General features: G+C 39.2%; 1 pseudogene; it reads right to left on the reverse strand.

The window, feature by feature from the left end:
• Positions 1-661: 661 nt before the first annotated feature.
• On the reverse strand, positions 662-1264 carry LOC132669656 (ORM1-like protein 2 pseudogene; annotated as a pseudogene).
• Positions 1265-9697: the final 8433 nt, after the last annotated feature.

Genomic DNA, 9697 nt, shown 5'->3' on the forward strand with positions numbered 1-9697 from the left:
TTGAGACCTTCTTAGTTAACTGATATTTTCTTTAATGGCATTTTAAGGGATGCTAAGGGTCTAAGACATGTTTTCTTCATTCACTTTTCTCCTTACACCCACAATGATTGTGGGGAGCAAAAATATGATTTCTCAGATTCTACAGCTCTTTTCTTTCTTCTAATCCTATAGCCATTAGAGAGCCTCAAGGCTTAACTCTCACTATAGACTTCTGAATGATAAAAATAGGCTTTTAAAACTCCTGGCTTATATCTAGCTTAAACACACTTCTTGGGGTGCCTGGGTGGCTCAGTCAATTGAGCGTCCAACTCTTGTTTTCAGCTCAAGTCATGATCCCAGGGTCATGGGATTGAGCCCTGTGTCAGGCTCTACAATGAGTATAGAGCCTATTTGGGATTCTCTCTCTCCCTTTGTATCTCTTCCCTGCTCTCTTCCTCTCTCTCTAAAATAATTTTTTTTGAAAAAAATTATCTTTATTATAAGGAAAATACATGGCAAAACAGAGATGGAAGGTGGTGGGAGTGGAAGATCTAGAAAAAATCACCAAACAAGCTGGCCAAACATGGCTTCCTGCTGTGGAAGAGAGTGATTTGGCCCTTATCTTTCCCACATTTCCTGATTCAAAGAAATCTGCTGTTAGCAGGGCTGGGCCCAAGGAGCTCCATTTTCCTATCTGTTCTCTTCCTGGGAGTTTGGGAAAGGTTGTATAGTTCTCAGGCTTTCAAGATAAAGAAGACTATAAGGAGAAGGAAAAGATGTTACAGCCCTTTGTCATCCCCAGCCCCATCCTTCAGTATTTTTGATGCCAAAGAGACAAACCCCATGGGATTGGGATAACTTAGGCAACAATACTCCAAGCAGTGAGGCTGTGTTGATGAGGAAGTGAACAGCATCATACTTGGCATAGAAGCTGGCCAGGAGGTAGAGTACAATAGGAGAGATGCTGAGGAATTTGCGGGAAGAGATAAATTGGATCCCGTAGTCCATCTGTTCCCAGTGTGTCAGTAGCTGAGCCTTTCCTTGGTCAGGGGTCTCAAAGGGTGTCTCTTTCATTGTATGTAAGAAGACATACATAGCCAGGTTATGGATGACGTTGGTCAGGGTCCAGACAACAGGGGTGCTGAAGAAGAAGATGCTGAGTAGAACCACATGCAACAGTCCTGCCAAGATGATGTAGGCCAGCCAGATGCGCTGGCTATTCATCACTTGAGTGTTGGGGTTTACTTCGCTGTGTGCCACCCATACATTCATCCTGCTGGCTTCAGAAGCCTGTCAGGCTCAAGGTGTGGCACTCACTTCCGCCTTTCTAAAATACTTAAAAAAATTTAAAAACATTTCTTGGATTTCCATGTGAAAACTCAAGATGTTTAAAAATGAACTGTCTCTGTACAGCTAGCTATCCATCCTGGTTTTAGTATCTCTGTCATCAACACCAGTCCCCACCCCATCCCCGCCCCCCTGACCTCATTTTCTCGGTTTAAAAACCTTGTCTTCACTCACTTCTGATACCTCTGATACTCAGCTTCTCTACTGACTTCTTTCATCTTGTTCCCTGTGTCTGTTCCTGTCTCTCTGTTGTCACTGCCTTCTCCCCAGCTCATTTTTGGGTGGGTACATCAACCCCTGGCCCAATCTCTCCTGCACATACACACCAGACAAATGTTCCTTAAACAGTGCTTTCATCTTACCACTTCCTATCCTATGACATCTAAATCCTTTGCCAGGTTTCTGAGGCTCTTCATGGTCTGACTCCCCGCTACTGATCCAATAGCTTTTTCCATTTTCCTCAACATGCTCTCAGGTGGGTCTCTTAATGTTCCTCAAATGCACAAAGCTTATTTATATTCGAACACACTTTTATTCTCAGCCAAGGCAGGCTTCTCTTCTTTCTTCCCTTAGCCTAAATAGATCACACACCTATTATTTGGAATAACTCAAGTGTCGTTTCCTCCATGGACCCTTCATTGGCCAACTAAGCACCTCCTTCCTGTGGGCTTCCACAGGTCTATAGTTTACCCATAGTGTTTAGCAATCATTTACATTAGTCATTCATGGTTTGTCCATTGTGTCTCATATTAATCTCATCTCTCCAAGAAATCAGAGCTCGTTGGTGAGGAGCTATAGACTATACTATAACATATATACTCTATTGTACTATGTTATACCACACTACACTATACTACAGAATTTTGTGCCGAAGCTTCCAAGCCTAAGCTTTTTGGCTGATTGTATTTAGGTAGACTCTATCCACATTTCCCCATGAAATAGGATGCTATTGCACTTCACTGTCCCCTTACAACTCTTTGTGTCAAATAACAGTTGATTCTTATTAAGAAAAAATAACTAGCCATGCTTATCCCATCTTTGAGAATCCTTATCTATGCACACCTATCCATTATACATTTTCGGGCACAGAGTTTATTCTGGTGTTCTTGGCCACATCTTTTGTATTAAATTAAATCCCTCACTTTTTTTTTTTTAATCGCCTACTCACCTGATGTCAGAGGAGAAAAATAGTTTTAAAAGATATTAGAGAGATTAATTAACCTTCAAGATAGGTGTCTTTTTTCTGCCAAAGAGCTAGTCATTTACGTAGAAAAGTCAGTTTCTGCCTTTCAACATGAAAAATAATTTGCCTAGAAGAAACAGGAATATGGTTGTTTATCCTCTGGCAATATATTTAACCTTGAACTCAATGAGCTACAGATCTGTTCTTTTCACAATATAAATTGACTGTCAAGGATTTGTGTACCAAATGATTATGTGCTGCATATTTCTCTCTTAATTCATGCACACCATGTATTGTATAACATTACCTCATATGCCGTAACCATCATGTGTCACATGCAAGATACATAAAATACATCATGAATGTCCCACTAGATATCAAAGTCATCCAAGTCTAATTAACTTATTTTACGGACTCTTTCCTGTTCTTGTCCCAGAACATACAAACATCAGAAATCAGAAGTCAGTCTAAATGTTTGGATACCTTATTGTAGTAAATCATAATATCTTATTTTTCTATTCTTTTGTTATCTGTACATTTAGTCTGGATTTCTTTCAAGTGCACTTCTTGTTTTTTAATGTCACTTTAAAGCCATTTAAAAAATGATACACACAGGAACTCCTTCTCATATCAAATAGGTTCATGAACTGTGAATTATTGCCTGTGACTCATTTACCATTTTAATCCTCTTTGGTTTTTCAAGAGTCAAAAGATTTTGTCTTGCTTCATGGCAGAGCAAAAGTTATACTCCTTTTTATTCAGAAGAATCCATAGATGATAGGAAAATCTGTAGAAGAACATAAAGAAGATTTTCTTCACAAGCTTCATGGACATATTGAGGTTTCTAGCCATTTGGGATCTGCACTACCTCAGAGGAAGATAATACCCAGAACATGGTGGGCACAGAAGGCAAGTTGATGATATGGCCTGGACTCTGTTGCCTTTTCAGTGCAGGCTATTGTATCCACAGAGCTCAGACAAAAGAGAATAGGAGCTCCAGCCCATGACTTTGTGCGTGTACATTATTCATCAAGGGCACAAGTTTTATAAACACATTCCCCCACCCCACATCCATTCCCCTCTTCTTCTGACATGTGCTTTATGAATCCTCTACTTTTCCCATATGTATCAGGATCTGGAGTAACATAGGGAGAGCATGGGCTGGGCAATTTGGGGAGACCCCGTGTCAAGAACGGTTATGCGCCCCTTATCTTGAAAGAAATAGGAATTTATCCTCTCAAGGAAACTTGTCACATTCAAACAAAAAGAAGTAAAAGTAAGAAGTAACCCTGGGGCGTCTGGATGGTAGTCGATTAAGCCTCCAACTCTTGATTTTGGTTCAGGTTATGATCTCATGGTTCATGAGTTCGAGCCCCGCATTGGGCTCCATGCTGACAGTGTGGAGCCTGCTTGGGATTCTCCTCCTCTCCCTCTCTCTGTGTACTTCCCCTGCTCATTCTCTGTCTCGGTCTCTTTCTCAAACTAAATAAGTAAACCTTAAAGGAGTAAGAAGTAATCCTTATGCCTTAGAGGCCTTCAGCCATTAATATTTTAAAAAGCAAGACCTTGTGCTAATTGAAATAGAACCCTCAGGTTATGGGTTAAAACTTGTGGGTTCAAGCAGTCTGAGGTTCTGAAGTTCACTTGGATACCTATTGCCATCAAGGGATCGGTGACTGTGTATCAGGGCTCCCCAACCATCTTGCCTGGAGCAGCTGTGGCTGTTTCCATATTCACCCTGGTCAGGCGGGCTGGTCGGATCCCCAATCTCAGGGTGGAGGAAGCCGGGAGCCTTCCCAGAAGACCACAAAAGACAGGAAAACGCTAAGAAATCTTGCCAACTTGGATTGTAATTTCAGCACTTTTATGACAAATTCTTGTAATGTTTACTCATTTTCCCATTTTTTTTTCCCAGTAAAGGGTATATCTCTGCCTCCCAGGGTTTGCTACATTTTTGTAGCAGCTGTCATTGAACAATGCTTACTTTTCTCCTAGTTTTCATCATGAAGTTAGAATTCATTGAAGTGGGACATATGAAGTATTTTTTTTCCTGTGGTTTTGCGACCATATTGAAGCAACAGCAATAAAGGAAATGGGTGGGGAATTGCTATTAACTCTATTGGACTTGAGTGTTCCCAAACTGAACACATTATCTTTCTAGAAAGTTACTCTCAACTGCCTAAATACTAAATTCCTTTGTTTTTCTGTCCCCAACTTTATCTACTCTCTTTTTAACTAATCTGAAATGTGAATTATTTTTCCTGCTAAATGACATAGAATAACCATGGAACAGTGCTTTGCAAATAATAAGTAGTCAATAAATGTTCCAGAGTGAAAGCAATTCAATTGTGGTTTTAAACTGTCATGCCTGGAAGAGATAAATTCCAACAAATCATTCTTTTCCTACCCTTTAAAATAATGTTTACTTCTTGTCTCTTTTTTTTATATGTTTATTTTTGAGAGAGAGAGAGAGAGAAAGAAAGAGAGAGAGAGAGAGATCACTAGCGGGGGAGGGCAGAGAGAGAGGGAGACACAGAACCTGAAGCAGGCTCCAGGCTCTGAGCTGTCAGCACAGAGCCTGACACAAGGCTCCAACTCACGAACCGTGATATCACGACCTGAGCCAAAGCCAGACACTCAACAGACTGAACCACCCAGGCTCCCCTACTTCTTCTTTCTAATGCATATTAGTAGTAAGCTATATATAGTGTATAATTATATAGTATGAGCAAATAAAAAATCACTCAAAATTCTCTTATTGCAATGATAATATTTTGATATGTATTTTCTTTTGGCATATATAATTACATATTTATATTTATACATGCTCATATATTTAACTTTTTATTACATAGTCAGTGTTTTCCCAAATTATTAAGGGTGTGATTTTCTTTTCTTTTTTTTCTTTCTTTTTTTTTTTTAATATATGAAATTTATTGTCAAATTGGTTTCCATACAAGGGTTCCCATTGTGATTTTCAATAGAAATGCCATATAATGTATTCATATGACTATCACAATATGTTTATTGCTTTTTTGTTAGTCAACAAGATTATTTAAAAAAAAATTTTTTTTAACGTTTATTTTTGAGACGAGAGAGACAGAGCATGAACGGGGGAGGGTCAGAGAGAGGGAGACACAGAATCTGAAACAGGCTCCAGGCTCTGAGCTGTCAGCACAGAGCCCGACACGGGGCTCAAACCCACAGACCGCGAGACCACGACCCGAGCCGAAGTCGGCCGCCTAACCGACTGAGCCACTCAGGCGCCCCAACAAGATTATTTTTAATACAATAAAGCCTTGAATTGCGAGTAACTTGTGTTGTGAGCATTCTACAAGATGAGCAAACATTTCTAATAAATTTTAACTTGATAAATGAGTGGTGTCTTGCAATATGAGTAGTAGGTGATAGCAAAAGTCACAAAAGCACAACTAAACCAATGATTCTTCTCTCTCACTTTCTCACTGTGGGATTGTGGGTGACCGTCTCCTATGCTCAGATGCTCAGTCTCAGGCCACTGGGTTTGGCAAAAATCAGTGATTTTTAAGAACATTGGAAGGCGCTCACAACTGGAACTAGTGTATTTTTTGTCACTCCAAAACACCTATGGACAGTCCTTTGTCTTCCATACCAGAGTAAGCTTAGGAATGCTTTGCTTCTTTCTAGGTCAGCCTGCCTGCACATATAGGCCCTTTCCTCTGCTGCCTTGTTGCCAGTTACATTTAATTCAGTATATGACAAGAGTTTATTAATACTGTACTATAGTCAACATCTGTATGAGTATACCCAATGGCCCCTGTGCAGAAAAACATTGCATTGAACCAGTAGATAGCAGTGATTCCCTTAGTGATAGTGAAGGCCATCCTACACAATAACCCTCCTCTCTCTTGTCTCCCTCACACCAGCCATGAAGGTTTCCAAAGGTAAGTGCAGGTTAATTTGTTTATTTTTCTTCATATTTTGTATTTTCTTTATTATTTTGTATTGTATTACAGTATTGTAACCATTTTTATATGAATATTCTTGGGTTGTGGAATGAATCATCTTGAGTTTCCATTATTTCTTATGGGGAGATTCACTTTGATATGCAAGTGCTTTGGATTACAAGCATGTTTCCAGAATGAATTGTGCCCGCAAACTGAGGTTTTACTGTATTTCAATATTATAAATATTGAAATGAAGATGCTGTGACCATTCAGATATAAAGATCTATTTTTAGTTCTGAGGGTCTCCTTAGGGTTGATTTCTGGCATTGAAATCACTAGGTAAACGTGTTTTGGCATGTTAAGACATTTTTATTGTGGATAGTTTAAAGCATAAGGAAAAGGGCCAGAGTTTTTATGTGAAACCCATGCACCCATCACTCAGCTTCCACAATGTTCAGTTTAGGGGCAGTCTTGCTTCTCCACCACTACCCACACTCCTCTCCCCCTCCTGGGGTTATCTTGGAGCAGATACCAGGCATCTGGCCATTTTGCCCTGGAACTCCTCCTTAACTTTTCCCCTGGCCCTGCACAGCCAACCAGCAGCACATCCCACTGGTTTTATCTCCAAAACATACCTTGTGCCCACTCCCCTCCATCTCTGTTGGCATCATTCTAGTTCAGGCCACCACTCTCTCACCTGGACCACTCCAATAGACTCCTAATTGGTTTCCCTGCTTCTAGTCTTGCCCACTTATCTTAAGGTAAAGATCTAATACTTCCAATAACTATTTTAAGACTAATTCCTATAACAACTCATAATAAATTCATCTTGTAGAATTATTTGAATTTTTCTGTTGAGCATATTCTTTTTTAAAAAGGATTTCAGAGAGTGTTCAACCTGTTTCAAAGAGATCATTCTAGGTGCAACACCAACAAGTAGTCTCTTGACAGAGGAAGTAGGGGTGGGAGGGAGAGTTGTAGGCACAGATACAGATATATTCAGGAATATATAGATGTGATTATAATTACATATATATAGATTATGGAAACAGATACATATTGAAATCAATCACTAAGTGATATCTAAAGTTAGTATATCTATAGGTCTTCTAAAAATATATATATGTGTGTGTGCATATATGTGGGTATATATATGTATATATGTATATATATAACTACATAGAGATCTAGATTATGGAAACAAATAGAGATATTGCCAAAATCAGCCATTAAATGAAATCTAAAACTGGTATATCTGGACATCTTCTAAAAATCATATATATATATATATATATATATATATATATATATTTATATATATACACATATATACATATATACGTGTATATGTGATGTATATATACACATATATATAAATTATATATATAAATTTATAAATATATAAATCATTTATATACATATATGAATTTAGATGGTTGAGGGATAGTTCTGCCTAGAGAGAGGAAGTTAAATGACCCACTGAAGTTTCTTCTAGCTATTAAATTCTGTGAGTCTATGAAATTTCTTGATGTAATATACATTTCCAGGTGAAAATTGAAAAGGAAGAAGCTTATTGCTTTTGAAGACATGATAAAGATGAGCTATCAGGTTAAAGTCAAGAAGACTTTGATTAAATAAATGATGGTGATGCTTACCTACTTACTAAATACAATATGTCCATTTATATCTTGTCTGTCCTGTAGTTATTAAGGCCACTGTTGTCATGGAAAGTCTAGGGGGACTGGGCTGTGGTCATCTATAATGGTCTGTGGAAATTTGTGCTGACTCCTTAAGTTAGAAGACTCAGTTTCTAGCACTTCAACATTTAGAGCTCAGACTATGTCAGACAGCTCTTACTGATGTCTCTAGCTCATTTCAGTGGCAACCAACTCCATGAAGAGTCCCTCCAGCTTCATGCACCTGCAGTGCTTCTCCCTCAAGGCAGTCTCATGGCTGCTTCATGCGTCTCTCACCTCCTGCACATACCTTCTTCTCAGGGAAGCCCACCCTAAACCTGTGCTTGGAGAAATGAAAGAGTTTTTGCTTTGTGGGGGAAAGCTTAGTAGTTAAATGCTCCTTTCTTTCTTTTCCTAGATACTCAGAGTGCTCTGTGTCCACTTGGTAACACACCATGTTCTGACTCTCCCTCTTTCCCTGTGCTGGGCCCCAACTGGTCTTGTGGTAGGCAGCCTCTAAATGGCCCCTGGTGTCCTGCCTGATAGTATTCACACCCTTGGGTAATACTTTCTCTTGGATTGTAGGCTGAACCTAGTGACTATTCTAAAAACAATATAACAATGGATATAGAATGTCACTTCTGAGATTAGGTTATAAAAAGACTCTAACCTCCATCTTGTTTGCTCTCTTTTGCTCTTTCTCTCTCCCTCTCAGAACACTGGTTCTGGAGAAAGCAACCCGCCATGTTGTGAGCCTGGTGAAGAGGCTCATATGGCAAAGAACAGTTGTCACTAACCACTAGCCAGTGAGGATGTGAAGATTGCAAACACCCTCCTGAGTGAAGTGGGGGACAGATGGTCCCCCAGTCCACCCTGAGGTACCTTTCTTGTACCTTTTACCACCACTGCTCCAGCAGATGCCTTGTAGCAATCTTCTTACAAGGGCCCCTGAATGAGAGGCCCTGGGGTAAGCTGCTCCTGAATTCTGATTCATAGAAACTGTGTGATAATATATGTGTTGCTTTAAAAGGTGAACTTTTGGGGTGTAATGGAGCATTTGTAACACAGCAGTAGATAACAAACACATCATATACCCTTCATCAGCCCTCTCTTTCACTTTTCCCTGGGATCACACTTCCAGTAAAGTGCTCACAAACAGGATTTTGTCTCATACGGCTTTCTGGGGAAACTTGGCTAAGATATATTTTCTTTATGTTGTCTGGTAATTATTTGTCCATTTGCTCATTCTCTCTGTGACATGTGATCTCCTTTTATTTATTTGTTTAGCCTAGAATAAGGCAAGGTAAATCCTTTTGATTTGCTCCCTCCTCTCTTTTTCAGCTCAGGACATTTTTCCTCAGTGGTGTTTTGGGCTGTTATTTCTGTACCAGGTTTTCTCATGTCTCTCTCATGTCTCTCTCTCTCTTTAAAAACATTTTCCCTTTGCATTCTGAAGTAGGTTCTCATGTTGATTTTCACATTTCTGATTCAATTTTCAACTAAGTTATTCTCATTACCAACTCCAAATGATAGTGACTTCTCAAATTGATAAAGATAACTTTTATGAAAAACCTTTAGATATTTTA

This window comes from Panthera onca, chromosome B3 (genome assembly GCF_046562875.1).
Source record: "Panthera onca isolate mPanOnc1 chromosome B3, mPanOnc1 haplotype 2, whole genome shotgun sequence".
In the NCBI taxonomy this organism is placed as follows: domain Eukaryota; kingdom Metazoa; phylum Chordata; class Mammalia; order Carnivora; family Felidae; genus Panthera; species Panthera onca.